The 17130-nt window shown below is 42.1% G+C and overlaps 1 non-coding gene across 1 annotated transcript; it reads right to left on the bottom strand.

Annotated features, from left to right (window-relative positions):
• Positions 1–7628: 7628 nt before the first annotated feature.
• On the bottom strand, positions 7629–7736 carry LOC140608503 (U6 spliceosomal RNA). The gene has a single exon (XR_012010524.1). It is a non-coding gene; the product is annotated as a U6 spliceosomal RNA (small nuclear RNA).
• Between the last annotated feature and the right edge of the window lie 9394 nt (positions 7737–17130).

Raw genomic sequence — 17130 nt, 5'->3', positions numbered from 1 at the left:
TCTGAAAAGTCAGTGCAAGCCAGCTGAGCATGCCACTGCTTACAAACTCCTACCCATTTCCTCCAAACGTCATCTTGGAGAGGTACAGGGCAAGTGGAAGGAAAAATGAACAACTGAGTCACTTACCCAAAGTAAATTATCACTAACTGATAAATGTTAGTGTCTACTACCACTGCCTCTGTCATCATATCCAACCTCGGAAACTCAGGAAGAAGGTAAAATCAAGTTACAAAAAATATAAAGAAATTATATTCTCTTTGCACATCTTAGAATTTTTGTGTGTAACAATCAGAAATTCTATACCAAGTAATGGAATCCTCCAGTGACAGGAGCTTACGTGGGTGGGGATATGTTTTTCTCACATAACAAGCAGTTAGACCTGTGCTTCATGGTCACAAAATGGCTGCACCAGCTCTAGGCAACACATTCACATTCAAGCCAACATAAAGAGACAAAAAGCCCAGCAATTTCTGTACCTTTTCATCGGGAGCACAAAAACTTTCTCAGGAGGCTGCCTTCTCTTGTCCCTCCACACTTCCTCCCAGGGGACTTTTGTGGCTGAAGTCTTACTGGACAGAACTAGATTACTGAGCTTCCTCAAGCTACAAGGGCCACTGGAAAAAAATATTCCAACCTGCCTAGACCAGTCAGGATCCACTGTCTAGGTCTCAGCATGTTGCACCCAATTTATGAAGAAAACCAGAGTTCTGCTAGCAAGGCAGAAGGGAGTAACGGAAAATAGGCAAGCTGGAAGCAGAGTCTAGGACAACATCAACCACTATCTCCGACTCCAATACACACAACATAGTGGAAAAGAGTCAAGACAGGCATCCGTTTGCCAGAGCCTACAACAGAAGTTCAGGAAGAGCCTGAAGTATCAGTCACATCTAAGGCAGAGGCTATCAGGAATGCAGACAGAGGCCTGGAGGTCTTCGCTGCTGCCCAACCTCCTGCCCCACTGGCCATCAGACTCCTAAAGGAAGGCACCTCCTTTCAGCCACTTCCAGAGCAGGAAATGGGATAAAGACAATGAAATCCAATGGTATAAAAGTTCCCCATCAGGGAACAGTAGGGAGTAAGAGACTGTCATTGTCTAATATTTTAGATAGCTGAGAACTTTTTTACCATGTAGTGCTAGGGACGTGGGTGCCACTTGCTCCCTCCTTAGCGCACAGTTCTGGTGTCAACCATGAAGCTGGGGAGAGCTCCGGCACTGAGAAGGAAAGTGAAAGGAAGGTCCTTCCTGCCCTGCCCCTGATGAACCTCCAGACTAGCAAAGGTCAATTACTCGAATGGTTGGGCCTTATTCCTTGGAAAAGTAGCTGAATGACTAAATATTGTGAGCCCCAAGTCCCGCAGCCCATCGGCAAACGGAGCCTTCCTTGCTATGACCGGGTGTGTTGACTCTCATTTGGCCAATAAACTACTTGTAGGAGTCACACTAGATCCAGGAAAAAGACAAGTCACAGATGTTCCAGAGATGGAAGCTGAGGGGGCTAGGGGTGAAAGATTAACTACTGGACAGGAGGTAAATGTTAAATTAAAAATTCCACATTAGCTTTCCTGAAATAAAATGTGGACCCTTGATTTGAATATGTTGAATAAATGCAAATAACTTTAGGCAAAAAAAAAAAAAAAAAGAAAGAAAAAAATCTGATTCATCTGTCCACACTGCAAAAATCATACATGTGATTTAAGTTTATTCTTCTAGTGAAACATATCCAGTGCTTTTCCCATCATATAATACTATCTTACTTAAAGAACATTTATACAACAGCATTTTGAATTTTTTGTTTTCCATGTTTCTCAACCAAAGTTCTCTCCTTGTAGTCTGTATGTGTGGTGGTGGGGGCGGGGTGTTGTTGCTGCCTCTCTAGACAAGTACTCAGATGTGAGAATGTTAACTAATTTCATTTTCTTGATAGTTTGTCTGTGATCAGAACTGAGTCATACGAAAAATACCTCTATAAATTTGACCTTTTACTTAAATCCCACACTGAGATAACACTTAAAATGGTTATCAATAAGACCTTTGTTCTTAAAAGCACATTTAAAATAAATCACTTTTTAAAAGAAAACTGTTTTCAATTAAGTTCTTTACAGGCAATCAGATTGAAAGTTATGTTTGCCCTTTTATTTTCTTGATATATAAATTATGCCCAAGAGTGCCATGATAACAACCCTATACAAACTATGCGTTACCTTTGTATTTACTTCTTGTCAAAATAAGCTCTACAAATTAATTTGTTTTTAGAGTACTTTATGGCCAATAAGCCCCAGGGTGAAAACAATGCAGGCAGTAACTATTTTTTATTGTTAATGAAAAAAAAAACCTAGGTCAATTATATAAGGATAAGAAATTCTTAATTCTTTCTGATGAAGAGTTTACACATAATAGAAAAATCTCACTCATTTCTAACAATGTTTTATCATTTGGAAAACCTTTCAAAACAGAGTTTTTGCTTGAGTCCCCTAAGCAAAGTGACCCCTTCTGTGATACCTTAAAACGCCTAACAATTAAGCTTGGCCTCCTGTATGTTTTAACCACCTAACACTTTTGTTATTAAACTCCTGTTTGCCCCATAAAATGCTGAGAGCTTACTACATGGAAATATAATCTAAAAAGTATTAATTCCAAAAGAGATATTTCTCTTATTTCTCAAATTTTATTTTTTTCTCCTTTTGGTTTGGCCCTCCATCCTCCATGTTGGAGGCTGTTTTATTAGGGGCAGATTTTGCATTTTCCTTAGTGATTTACTATGAATGTTCTAAAGGGGCAAAATTCTGATCTTAGCAAGCAAAAGTCTGGAAGAAAAATAATTTGGGAAATGAAGTAATTTTATATATGTTTATTTATTTTCATATATTTATTTGATATATAAGTTTAGTCTATAAAATGAGCTTGCTACTTTCAAAATAGCTATGGTAAGTGCTAAATTTTTTTATTTTTTTTATAAATTTATTTTTTATTGGTGTTCAACTTGCCAACATACAGAATAACACCCAGTGCTCATCCCGTCAAGTGCCCCCCTCAGTGCCCGCCACCCAGTCACCCCCACCCCCCGCCCACCTCCCTTCCACCACCTCTAGTTCGTTTCCCAGAGTTAGGAGTCTTCCATGTTCTGTCTCCCTTTCTGATATTTCCCACTCATTTTTTCTCCTTTCCCCTTTGTTCCCTTTCACTATTTTTTATATTCCCCAAATGAATGAGACCATATAATGTTTGTCCTTCTCCGATTGACTTATTTCACTCAGCATCATACTCTCCAGTTCCATCCATGTCGAAGCAAATGGTAGGTATTTGTCGTTTCTAACAGCTGAGGAATATTCCATTGTATACATAAATTGGATCTCATGGGATATTCATTAGATTGCTCCTCTTCTACCCATCCCCACCATAGACTGGACAGGTTAGCACAAGACAGAATAGGATTAGAAGAGTCGTCTATTCCAAAAACCTAGAAACCAGAAGAGTTAGAGAAGAGTACGGGAGTCAAAGAAGTTGAAAATTTCATCAATCCAAAATGGCAAGCCCAGAATAGGATTAGAAGAGTCGTCTATTCCAAAAACCTAGAAACAAGAAGAGTTAGAGAAGAGTACGGGAGTCAAAGAAGTTGAAAATTTCATCAATCCAAAATGGCAAGCACAAGCCTGGAAAGACATAAGATACAAAGAACAGCAATAAGAATGGCCCAAAAAAGATCCCACTAAAAAAGATAACTACAGGGCAATAACCCTGATGAACAGAGATGCAAATATCCTCAATAAAATATTAGCAAACCAAATCCAATAGTACATTAAAAAAATCATTCAATCCCACAATTAAGTGGGATTTATTCCTGGTTGCAAGGGTGGTTCAATATTCACAAATCAATCAACACGATACAACACATTAATAAGAGAAATGATAAGAACCATATGGTCATTTCAATAGATGCAGAAAAAGCATGTGACAAAGTATGACATCCATTCATGACGAAACCCTCAACAAAATAAGTTTAGAGGGAATAGACCTCAACTTAATCAAAGCCATCTATGAAAAACCCACAGTTAGCACATCCTTAATGAGGAAAAACTGAGAGCGTCTCCCTTAAGGTCAGGAGCAAAACAAGGATGTCCACTCTCATCATTTACATTTAACATAGTACTGGAAGTCCCAGCCTCAGCAATCAGACAACAAAAAAATACAAAATGTATTCAAATTGGTAAGGAAAAAGTAAAACTACTGCTCTTTGCAGATGACGTGATACTCTGTACAGAAGACCAAAAAAACTGCTAGAACTGATAAAAAAAATTCAGTAAAGTCACAAAATACAAAATTGGTGTAGAGAAAGGTGTCACATTTCTTTTTTTTTTAAGATTTTATTTATTCATGAAAGACAGAGAGAGAGAGAGAGAGAGAGGCAGAGACACAGGCAGAGGGAGAAGCAGGCTCCATGCAGGGAGCCTGATGTGGGACTCGATCCCGGGACTCCAGGATCACACCCTGGGCCAAAGGCAGGCGCTAAACCGCTGAGCCACCCACCCAGGGATCCCCGAAATCTGTCACATTTCCATGGACCAATAATGAAGCAGCAAAAAAAGAAAAAAAGAAAAAAAAAAGAAAACAGTTTCGTTATAATTGTATCCCAAATAATAAGACATCTAGAAATAAACCTAACCAAACAGGTGAAAAATCGTAGTCTAAAAACTATAAAATATTGATGAAAGAAATTGAAGAGGACACAAAAAGTGGAAAGATGTGCCATGCTCATGGTTTAGAGGATCAAATACTGTTAAGATGTCTGTATTACCCAAAGCAATCTACACATTTAATGCAATCTCTATCAAAATACCAACAATATTTTTCACAAAAATACAACAAGCAATTCTAAAATTTGTATGGAACCACAGAAGACCCCAAATAAAGAGAGCAATCTTGAAAAAGAGAAACAAAGCTGGAAGCCCCATAATTCTGGACTTCAGGTTATATTACAAAGCTGCAGTGATCAAAACAGTGTGGTATCGGCACAAAAGCAGACACATAGATCAATGGAACAGAACAGAAAATCCAGGGGCACCTGGGTGGCTCTGTTGGTTAAGCATTTGAGTCTTGATTTTGGCTCAGGTCACGATGTCAGGGTCATGAGATCGAGCCCTGCATTGGTGTCTATGCTTGGCAAGGGGGTCTGCTGGAAATTTTCTCTCTCCCCCTCCTTTTACCCTTCCCCCGTGCTCACGTGCTCACTCTCTCTCTCGCTCTCTCTCTCGCTCTCTCCCTCTCTCTCTCTAAAATTAATCAATCTTTTTAAAAAATAGAAAATCCAGAAATAAACCCATAATTCTATGGTCAATTAATGTTCAACAAAAGAGGCAAGAATATGCAATGAGAGAAAGTCTCTTCAGCAAATGGTGTTGGGAAACTGGACGGCTACATGCAAAAGAATGAAACTGGACCACTTTGTTACAGCAAACACAAAAATAAATTCAAAATGAATTAAAGACCTAAATGTGAGACCTGAAACCATAAAAATTCTAGAACACAAGTAGTAACTTGACATCAACTGTAGCTACCACTTTCTAGATGTGTCTCCTGAAGCAGGGGAAACAAGGCAAAAATGAACGTTTGGGACTATATCAAAATAAAAAGCTTCTGCACAGCAAAGAAAACAATGAGTAAAACTAAAAGGCAGCCTGTGGAATGGGAGAAGATATTTGCAAATGGCATTTCCAATGAAGGGTTAGTATCCAAAATATATAAAGAACCTATACAACTCAAGACCCAAAAAGAGAAATAATCTGATTTTAAAATGGCCAGAAAGGGCATGTGGGTGGCTCAGTTGGTTAAGCATCCTACTTTTTTTTTTTTTTAAGCATCCTACTTTTGATTTCAGCTCAAGTCATGATCTGAAGGTCCTGTGATTGAGCCCCACATTACACTCCCCTCTCAGCAGGGAGTCTGCTTGAGGATTATTTCTCTTCCTCTGCCCCTCCCCCCCACTTGCACGTGCTCACGCTCTCTCTCCCTCTTCCTCTCTCTCTCAAATAAATAATCTATTTTTTAAAACGAGCAGAAGACACGAACAGACATTTCTCCAAAGAAGACATACAGATGGCCGACAGATACATGAAAAGATGCTCAACATCACTTATCGGGAAAATGCAAATCAAAACTACAATGAGATATCACCTCACACCTGTCAGAACAGTTAAAATCAACAACACAAGAAACAACAGGTACTGGTGAGGATGTGGAAAAAAAATCCCCTTGCACTGTTGGTGGGAATGCAAACTGGTGCAGCCAGTGTGGGAAACCATATGGAGGGTCCTCAAAAAGTTAAAAACAGAACTACCCAATGACCCAGGAATTACACTACTGGATATGTATTTACCCAAAGAATACAAGAACAGTAATCCAAAGGGATACATGCACCCTTATGTTTATAACCGCATTATTTACCACAACCAGGAGATGGAAGCGGCCCAAGTGTCCATCAGTTGATGAATGGATAAAGATGTGCTATATATTTACAATGAAATATTATTCAGCCACAAAAAAAATGAAATCTTGCCACTTGCAACAACATGGACAGAGCTAGAGAGTACTATGCTGAGTGAAATAAGCCAGAGAAAGGCAAATACCATATGATTTCCCTCATATGTGGAATTAAGAAACAATACAAATGAGCAAAGAGAATAAAAAAGAGAGAGACAAAGCAAGAAACAGGCTCTTAATTATACAGAAAAACACTGATGATTACCAGAGGGGAGAGGGGTGGGAATTGGGAGAAACAGGTGATAGGGAGGAAAGAGTGTACCTGTCACGATGAAGACTGGATATCCTATGGAAGTGCTGAATCACTATATAGTGGACCTGAAACTAATATAACACTATATATTAACTGACTGGAATTAAAATAAAAACTTTTTTTAAATAACCCACACAGGGGCACCTGGGTGAACTGCTCCGGCATCTGCCTTTGGCTTGGGTTGTGGTCTTGGGGTCCTGGGATGGAGCCCTGCATCGGGCTCCCTGCTTGGCGGGGAGTCTACTTCTCCCTCTCCCTCTGCCCCTCCCCTCTGCTCATGCTCTCTCTCTCTCTCTCTCTCTCTCTCTTTCATAAATAAATAAATAAATAAATAAATAAATAAATAAATAAATAAATAAATAAAATATTTTTTTTTGAAAAATAGCCCATAGACTTTAAGTAAAGTTAGTATTTCTGTTGAGTCTTTCTTTTGGGCCAATTCCTGGGCCAGAGATCTCTGAGAAGGTTTACCACAGAAATGATACAATCACAGCATAAATTTTTCCTCCCTGTTGATTGGATTAAGAAAGTCAGGCACTGCCTCTCTGTCTCATGTATAAACCACGTCTGCAGGAAGGAGCCTCACACCTAGAAGGCCCATCCAACCCTCAGATATCTCCCTGTGCTGTGACCCAAATTACCACCAATTGGATCAAGCTGTAATTTGCTGACAGACTTCTCTCTTCGTCAAATTCTCAGGTGAAGAAAGCTGGTAATGCAAAACCCAACAGGCATCAAATTGAGGTGAGTCAGCTCAAGCAGGCTTCTCTGAGACAATTCATGTTGGTTGAAGCTAATGGAAAAAAAGCCACAGGATTTCTTTTCTATCTTTTTTTTTTTTTTAATATGGAACATTTCACAAACCTGCATGTCATCCTTGCTCAAGGGCCACCACTAATCTTCTCTGGATCATCCCAGTTTTAGTATAAGTGCTGACAAAACGAACACAACCACAGGATTTCCTTAAGCTACCGTTCACGCAGAAATTCTGGCCCAAACGCTCCTTTTGAGGTGGGTCAACCATTTAGATTTTACGGCACCTTCTTTAGAGAAAAAAAAAAAAATCATTTCTCACAGAACAGAGAAAGATCTATCACATCATTTTTCGATGCCAAAGACAGAAAGATAATGTATACACATTAGTTAGTTAAATGAAGGAGATAATGAAGTTAGTTAATGAAGTAGAGGAAAAAAAGATCTTCAGGTTAACATAACTCCTTGAGAAAAACACAGGAAATAAATAATCTCATTAAAATTTTCTCATGGAATTCTAAAAGCATGATCACATCCATCAAGTAATAGCCATACCTGTAAATGGGAATTGAATTATAAATCATGAAGGCTGCGATGAATAAATTTATATGTCAACTTGCCTGGGCCACAGAGTGCCCAGCTCTTGCTCTGGGTGTGTCTACTGGGTGCTTCCAGAAGAGATCAACATTTGAATTGGGAGACTCAGTTAAGCAGACAGTCCTCCCTACTGTTGACGGGGCTTGTCCAATCAATAGAAGGCCAATAGAGCAAGAGGACCAGGCCGAGAAGGAGAGAATTCCCTCTGTCTGACTGCATCCATTTTTCTCAAACCTGAACTAAAACCTCAGCTTTGTACTTCTCCTGAGTCTTGAGCCTAGCTGGCCTTCGATTGGAACTACACCAGTGCTCTGCTGAGTCTCCAGTTTGCCAACTCAACCTGCAGCCCCTAAAATGTGTCAGCCGCCCAGCTGCATAAGCCAATTCCTTATAACGAATCTCTTTAGAGATAGATAGATAGATAGATAGATAGATAGATAGATAGATAGGAGAGAGAGAGAGAGAGAGGAGAGAGAGAAACACAGGCACATTCCATTGGTTCTGGTTCTCTGGAGAACCTGACGAAAAAGGATGCTTGGATAAATTCTATAGCAAAGTTGTGTCAAAGAATAAAGATATACCAAGTTGACTTAGCTGCTTTCGTCTCCCCCAGCCCGCAGCCATAAGCTCTACTCTGGTAGTAACTCAAAGAATCATCTGATACAAAAGTCACACCCAAACTAAAAAGGAAAGCCACAGCCACCACCACTAGCACCATACTCAGCCGCCACATTCAGTCAGAGCCATTTACGTCTAAATCCACCACCTGCACGTGGCCTTCTGCAGAGGCCAAGAGGGGGAGAGCGGCAGTGAGGAGCATCACTCTGGGCCTGCCGTTTGCTCTACACTGTAATTGTGACCGTATCCATACCTCTCCTTATAGTGGCCCCGCTGATCTAACGTCTGAGCGAAGGCAGATTGGTTGGTCGTCAGGGTTGAAGACACCTAGACTGAACATATTATATCAACATGAGAGCAAGTGATAGGTCTCAAGTCAATATCAAAGAGTAAATGAAGCAAAACTTTCATACTGATATGAAGATTTTATTCACCAAAATTCTAGGGCAGGAGTAGATTATGCTTACGAGAAAAACCACCAGCACTAGACAATACATGTTCCAGAAGACTGCATACACCAGAGAAGGTCAGTGTGTGCTGTGTGAGGGCTCAGAAGGGCAGAGCCACCCACGAGTGCACTCTAGGCAGAGCGGGAGAGGGCCTTATGCAGTTGCCATGAGTGGGAAGCTGGGGAAAAAGAAAGGCATGTAAAAGGAATTTTTAGAAAGATTCTGTATGATTTCAACTATCTGAAATCCCTTAAAAATAAAACTTAAGAGTAAATATTGACATCATTCTTCAAGATTTCTTGAGTTACACTGTTGTTGCACGTTGCCGTACACGGAAGCCTGGCTTTGTGTGGGTTTCATTGCACTTAGACAAAGCCCATCTTCGTATTCCAACATCCTTCCCAATCCCCCACCGGGGCAAACCTTTCCTGTTACTATAACAATTTACAATCCACAATAAACAGTGCAAGTCATTGTCCAGAACAGTAGGACTGAGCTTTGGTGTTATTGGTGTTTATCTTTCAGAAATCTTAGCTTATTTTTATGACTCTTAGTATCTTGTGGCATACAGTATCCATCAATCAACTCTTTTAAAAAAGCAAATTGGGGTGTGTCCAACATTTTGGCTCCAGACATGGTTCTAAGTTTCCATAATGTCCCAGAACAACAGAAAGGTTATATAGGCCCAATATAGCAAATGTAGAGAAGACAGCAAACACCAGCTCAAACTATATCCTCACTATCTAAAAAGACTAGAAAACACTTTAAATTTTTAAAAAGGGAAAAAAATAAATAAAATTTAAAAATAAAATTTTTTTAAAATGCAGAATGTTACCAGGATTTGAATTATTTATCACAAAAGGCACCATAAAGATAAATCAAACACTACTGTGGTGTATTATCTTAGGTGACAGATTCTGAGGTGAGAGCACTTTGGGCTAAAATTTCATGTCACCAAAATTACCCTTGAAAATCCTTAAGGAATGTACCATGTCGGAGACACAGTCTCTCAGTTCAGTCCAACATACTCAAATTTTCCTGCTAAGATGGAACAGATAACCATGGCTTTGGTTGAGACCAGCGACCTAACTTCTGTTTAGAGACTACGTGGTAACAAGAATCTCTTGTACAATCAATATTAGAATCACACTTGGCACAACGAAAAGTTAACACCACGAGCAGCACATGGGAACTGAGACAAAAAGGGGAATAGCAGGTTCTTTCCTATTATCATCTTCTGTGCACCCCAAGGCAAACACTTACTGGTTGCAGTAGAGAACATAATTGTATTTGTTTAAGCTAAGTATACATTTGATAGGACTTTTCTTCTATTCAGAAGAAACACACACACACACACACACACACACACACACACACAGTGGGAAAGAAGACACATCAAAGTGATGAACTTCACCCCGTAACCGAAGACTGAGTGTTACTCACTCTAAATCTGCTTGAATGTTTAGCTTCGCCAGCAAATACGCTTGGCTGAAAATCCAAAAGATACCAATTTTTCTTTAGATTCTCAGAATTATCCTAAAGGTGGAGAAAGGAAAATCTGCCTCCAGAGTAGACACTGCCCCGGAGGAGTTTAAGAAAATATCTAAGAAAAACCACAGCCTGTTTTCCACTGACTTAACAGATAGTTGTGGCCATACGAAAGCCAGAAATGACAATGGTAATAGACACAAACCATGTTCTGTAAAGCTAAGACGTTAGAGGAGGACACATCACATTGCCAGAGTCAAGAGCATGCAACTCATCCAAAGTACGCTAGGATACAGATGCGTGGTGGGAACACAGCTAATTAAACTCCTCGGTTTATCAAACAGTAGAAACCCAACCTGAACCCTGAAAAGTTAATATTCTATGAACTTCTTTGGACCACCTATATGACCTTCCCACCAGCCAAGCCCCAGGACAGGGCAGTCGAGGCAGGTGTCCATGTATGCAGTTGAGAGAAGCTGGTTCTGCAGCCTCCTCAGGCCGTGACCTGTAATTGCCATCAGCCCAGTCCTGCCTCCGAAGGAGATCCCCAGACGAGCCCTTGTCTTTTCTCCTAGTAAGAGAAGAAAGGGTAGAGCAGCAGTGGGACGGTGGAGGGCAGGTCAAGAACAGAGAGAGTAGCTAGAGAGGAAGGCTGTCACCATCACCGGGGGGGGGGGGTGCTGCCAGGAATAGAACGACTGCCACCCTTTGCAGCATTCATCTTTCATTCAACAAACACTGAGGGCCTAATATATGCACAGCATTCTGTTGAGCATTGCTCGTGTTTGACAGTCTTAACGGGGGATCGTTTCCAGGACCACTTCATCAAGGCTCATCGCTTCGCTGGGGGAGCAAGCCTCCACTGTTCCCTACGTGGGTCACACTCCTTATCCCACCTCCGTGCAGGCAGAGGCTCCGGCCCGGCGGCAAGGACGAGGAGAGGGAATCTGGCCTAGCTGGGGGCTGAGAGAACCCCTCACCTATGGTCAGCCTCCAAAGTCAAAGCAGGGACCGGGTTCAAACAATATGTAACAGGGCAGCCCAGGTGGCCCAGTGGTTTAGCACCGCCTTCAGCCCAGGGCGTGATCCTGGAGACCCGGGATCGAGTCCCACATCAGGCCCTGCGTGGAGCCTGCTTCTCCCTCTGCCTGTGTCTCTGCCTCTCTCTCTCTCTCTCTCTCTTTCTCTCTCTGTCTCTCATGAATAAATAAGTAAAATATTTAAAAAAAAAAAACATAAAACAATGCCTCATTCTCACTGTAAGTCGCTGGAGGGCATTTTTAGAACAGAAACCTGAGAACACTTGGATTCTTCACTAGAGCTTTAAAAAGGAAGCCAGGGAGGGTAATTTATAGCCTTACAAGAGAATTTAGAGTTCAGAGATCAATGACAGAGTCCCTAAGATTTCAACATAAGTCAACATAAAGCAAGAGTTGGATGTGGTGAGGCTGATGGAGGATCCATTTCGTCTTCTGATGCAAGAAAGATGCCTGTAGTCCAGTTTCCCTTTCTCAAAAAGACCCTCTTCTGCCTGTGGTTAGGCAACTGAAGAAATAGAAAAAGAAGAGATTGAAGAAATAGAAGAAAATGTTGTTCCAAAGCCACAGAATTCACCTTTTCCTTGATCCAGCAGAAATGGGCCCGTCCATGACCGTGCAGACTTGGGCAGTTAGAACACAAGATGGGAGGCCAGGCCCCCCGGCCACTAGTGTCCGAAAGCTGGCTTCGAGACTTGGCCTGGGGTCTGCGCTCTCCTTGACATTGCTTAGTAGTCTAGCTTTCTTTTCTGTCAAAAGCTGTATCGGTTGGGGGGCGGGGGGCGGCGAGCACTACAAGCTGGTGTCCTGACACCGCTGCAGAGACAGAGCTGGGAGCAGAGGGGTCACGAAGTGCCCGACTGCACTGCAGGCCGAGCAGACCGGAGAGGAGAAACAGCTCCCTTCCCGCCTCAGCTGAAGTGCTGCCCACCGGCACTCTTCTCAAGAGCCTGGTTACTTACCTCGGGGACCGAGGCGACAAAGCCCCCTCACCCCGGGAGGCACCGCACGGGAGAGATGCCCCCATCGTCACCCCGTGGCCTGGGGTCTGATGAGGAAGGAGGACGTTTAATGGTGTCCCCCCCCGCACACACATCCCCCCCCGCACACACACACACACACACACACACGTGTGCAAGTGCCCAGGGCAGCCCCTGACCCAGCAGCACCAGCACAGCCTCTGGCCGCAGAGGGGGGCCTGCCACGAGGAGGGCAGTCAGGTGACACCGAAGTGGCTGCCATCCCTGGCTGTGCCCTGCGCGGCCACCTAAGTGGGGGACCTAAGTGGGCGGGGGGGGGGGGGGCCGGGAAAACGTCACCTGCCTGGAGACCAGGTGGCCGGTCGTGAGGGCCCGCAGGCCTGCCCTCCCCGGCCCCCTGCACCCCGGCCCGGGCCCCAGAGCGGCTGCCTGCGTGTGGATCTGCAGCGAAGCAGGGGCTACCTCCTACCGTGTGAGCTGCAGGGTTGGCGCAGCTCCCCACACCGGCTCCGGCACACCCACACCCTCCTCAGCTCCCGCCTCAGTGCCAGGCCGCAAGCACGCGGCTCTCTGTGCCCGTGTCAAGGCCCGCTAGCATGAGGCAGCACGCGCAGACACTACGCACGCAGCCGAGCTCGGGGCTCCCGGGGCCTCGGGAAACCATCAGGTGACACACCCAGCACCCTCTGTGCTCGGGGCCTGCGTCTGCTGTCACGGGGTCGCAGGGTCGCAGCCTCCACTGCCACCGACCACGTGGGGGGCTTTCCAAAGGACTAAAGTTGTGCCACTTGTATTATTATAATTCTATAATTCAATTAAATATGTGTATTATCTGATGAAATATGACAACAGAGACAGTTGTATTTCTTTAAAGAGCAAACTGAACTCTTAAAGAATCAATGAAGGGATGCCCGGGTGGCTCAGCGGTTGAGCGCCGACTTCAGCCCAGGGCATGACCCTGGGTCCCGGGATCAAGTCCCCTGTCGGGCTCCCCGCAGGGAGCCTGCTTCTCCCTCTGCCTAGGTCTCTGCCTCTCTCTCTGTGTCTTTCCTGAATAAATAAATAAAATCTTTAAAAAATAGAAAAATTCAAAAAATTTAAAAGAATCAGTGAAGAGTTGCTAAAAAAGCTGCTCTTAAACGTAGTATCAGTGAGACAGGGAAGCATAATAAAAATATACGAGGATTCTGCACTCATTATAGCACAAGTGTCTTTAAGATTTTGCTCTTATTTTAAACACATGAAACTGGAAATCACAGGTGATTCATCATGAGTGTGGTTTTTATAAGAGAGATGATATGAATAATCAGTTGGCCTATTTGCAAAGAAAATGCCTTGGCCCTCCACTGAAAGACTGGCTAATAGAGTTTACATTAATATGTTTTATTTTAAAAGATGCGTCTGTATGATTTTCTATTATCCCCCAACTTCTCATGATTAACCAACCAACTGTTGGCTCTAAACACAAGATGTCATAAGAAGGACACTGATAAAGGCAAATCAAAAGAGCTATCAAAAAAATACTATGGTTCAATAGAGAAGATAGACCCTGAAAAATAAGAGAAATTCCTTCCCTCTGATTTACTACAAGGGAGAGAAGACATTCTGGAATTTTTTGGAAACTGATTTGTCAAATGATCAGCCCCTAATGACTAATTCAACACATAACCACCTTGCTGAGCAATCATGGGACTAATACCTTATATAGGACCATTTGTCAATGCAGGGGCACAGTCAGGGGCAGAAGCAACAGGGACAGTGGCAATAATAATTCTGACAAAAATCACTGTTAAAAACTTAATCATCTTAACGTCAGAAAGCATTAAGAGTCCTAGGAATTCTCGGGGTCTACAAGGTGAAACACAGGCAAAGCTGATATCAATCAGCATTTGGCCAAAATAGGTCTCCACGCAAAGAACTTCAGTGACACCAAGACAAAAAGAAATTTTTAGAAAAATTCAGTATTTCAGCAAGTTCATCTTTTGGTCTAATGATTACTAGAGAATTAGCTTTGGGCAACTTGGTCAGCAATTTCATGTTGGGTGAAGTAGGCAGCTTCCAAGGTGAGGAGAGCATCCTGGCATGAATGAAGGAATCACTTAGCTCCAGGGTCAGGTTCCTGAGACAAGGGACCAGGTCTATTTGGTTTAATACTGGAGTTTAGCGCTGGATTGGCAGCACTTATTTCAGGGCCAACACACACCAGGCATGGAAAAAATATTTGTTTGATGAATGAATCTTGAAGGTCAATAATGAGCAATAATATTCTATACCTCGGTCGGGACCCACTGGGGAGAGCCATGGATGTGGGGTTATGAATGCTGTACCTCATCCTACCTGTAAAAAGGAAATCACTGAAGGCTTCTGAGCAGTCAAGTCATGTAACTGAAGTAACGTATAGGAAGATTAATCCTTCGCAATTAGTAAGACAGGTTAAAAGAGTAAAAATTACAAATGTCCCTTGACGGATGAATGGATAAACAAACTGTGATATATGCACACAATGGAATAGTGTGCAGCCTTTTAAAGGACTCTGACGCATGCTACGACACAGATGAACCTTAAGACGTTATGGTAGGTGACATAAGCCAGTCACGGAAGGACAAATATGTAATTCCACTTACGTGAGGTACGTAGAGTAGCCAAATTCAGAGACGGAAGGTTGAACAATGGTAGTGGTTGTCGGGCTGGGGGAAGGGGTCACTGAGAGTTGTTTAATGGGTATAGAGTTTCATTTGGGGAAGATTAGAAAGCTCAGAAGATGGATACTGGTGAAGGTTGCACAACAATATGAATGTACTTAATGCTGCTGAACTGTATACGTTTTACAAAAATTTGCCAAATTTTTAACCAAATTGTTAAAATGATAAATTTTATAAATTTGGTACAAAATAATGTGTACGTTACTATAAATGTACACATTATGTGTATTTTACCACCATAAAAAAATTCTAGAAGTCAGAGAGAGAATGGCTAGACCAGAAAATTGCATTTTTTCCATACAACTGATGCAAAGCAGTGGAGTAAACCAGATTTGAATTAGAGCGGTGGTCAGATAGCATAACATGAGGGGCCATGGCAACTCCGATAAAGAGTTTGGACTTAGTAGTGATGTTTGAATGATTCAAACATTCATAGTCATTCATAGGAAAAAAGAGGAGAAACTGGTAGCAGGATGATCCAGGAGGCTTTTTTTATCCATGCATGGTCTAACCCAAGGTCTTGGTAAAGGAAATGGAAAGGAAGAAAAGAATTTGTACCAAAGCATCACGAAGGAAATATACAAAATCTGTTGACCGATCGGGTGGAGAAAATGACTAAGAAAAAGGAAACATCAACGTTTTTAGCCCAGGAACTAGAAAAACGAAAGGCATGCCCAGCAGAAGGAGGTAGTTTATGGGTAAAAAATAATAATTTCCTGTTTTGACATGTTAGGTTGGAGCTGACAAGAGAAAATCAAAATGGGGAAGTCCAGTAAGCAGCTGGAGATGTTAAGTAACTAATGAATAAAGGGCAGTTAGCCCAACCCACCAAAGGTAGGCTGAGGATGTCAGACTCACTGCGTGGCAGCTGTTAAATTAATCAAAATTAGTATGAGAACAAATAAAGTTGGTATGAGCACAAATAAAAAGAATTAGTGTGAATACAGTAAGTCAACTGTCACTGGAAAAGATGGACTCATTCTATTTAGGTAAATTATAACGTCCTTCCTACAGTCTGTAAATAATTTTTGAAACAAATCTCCTTAGATGGACTAATGGAATCAGAAGAGAAAACTTTAGGATTCCATAAACTTTTCAATCCCGAGTTATTCTGTCTGAGATTTCTTAATCTAATACCAACACACATTCTAACGACATAATGGATGCACAATGGCTAATACCCTATCCTTTGGGGATAATATCACTCATTTAGTCATTCGGCAAACATGTACTAAGAGCCCAGTAAAGATACGGACACAGCTTTAGAGCATCAGCAGTACAGAGACAAGCGCCCTATATCCCGTGCCGTGAAACAGCTCACAGTCTAGCAGGGGAAATGGACTAGAGGAAGCACTGACCCTGAGCTCGAACACTTAATACTCTTCCTATCCTGGGTACTGTATTAAGTCCTCTAGTAAAAATGACCGCTGGTAGTACTTACCTTGGTTTTTCACAAAGACTTAATCATATCATCGATTGGTGATAGCACACTGTTATATTATCCGTATTACTTAAGACATCATGGACAAAGACAGGCGATGGCAGCGAGCAAGACAGGAAGGGATGACCTGTCAAGTTACTAATTTTGAAGCTCCTCTCTTCATAAATTTACAAAGAGCATTATTTGATTAATCCAGAATCCACAATACTACACACGACCCTTCCAGCTGGAACTTTCTCTACTTCTACTGTGAATGCACTTCGATCTGGTATACACC

The sequence above is a fragment of the Canis lupus genome, chromosome 17, assembly GCF_048164855.1.
Source record: "Canis lupus baileyi chromosome 17, mCanLup2.hap1, whole genome shotgun sequence".
In the NCBI taxonomy this organism is placed as follows: Eukaryota; Metazoa; Chordata; class Mammalia; order Carnivora; family Canidae; genus Canis; species Canis lupus.
The sequence above is the reverse complement of the archived record's forward strand: the minus strand, read 5'-3'. Positions and strand labels throughout refer to the sequence as shown.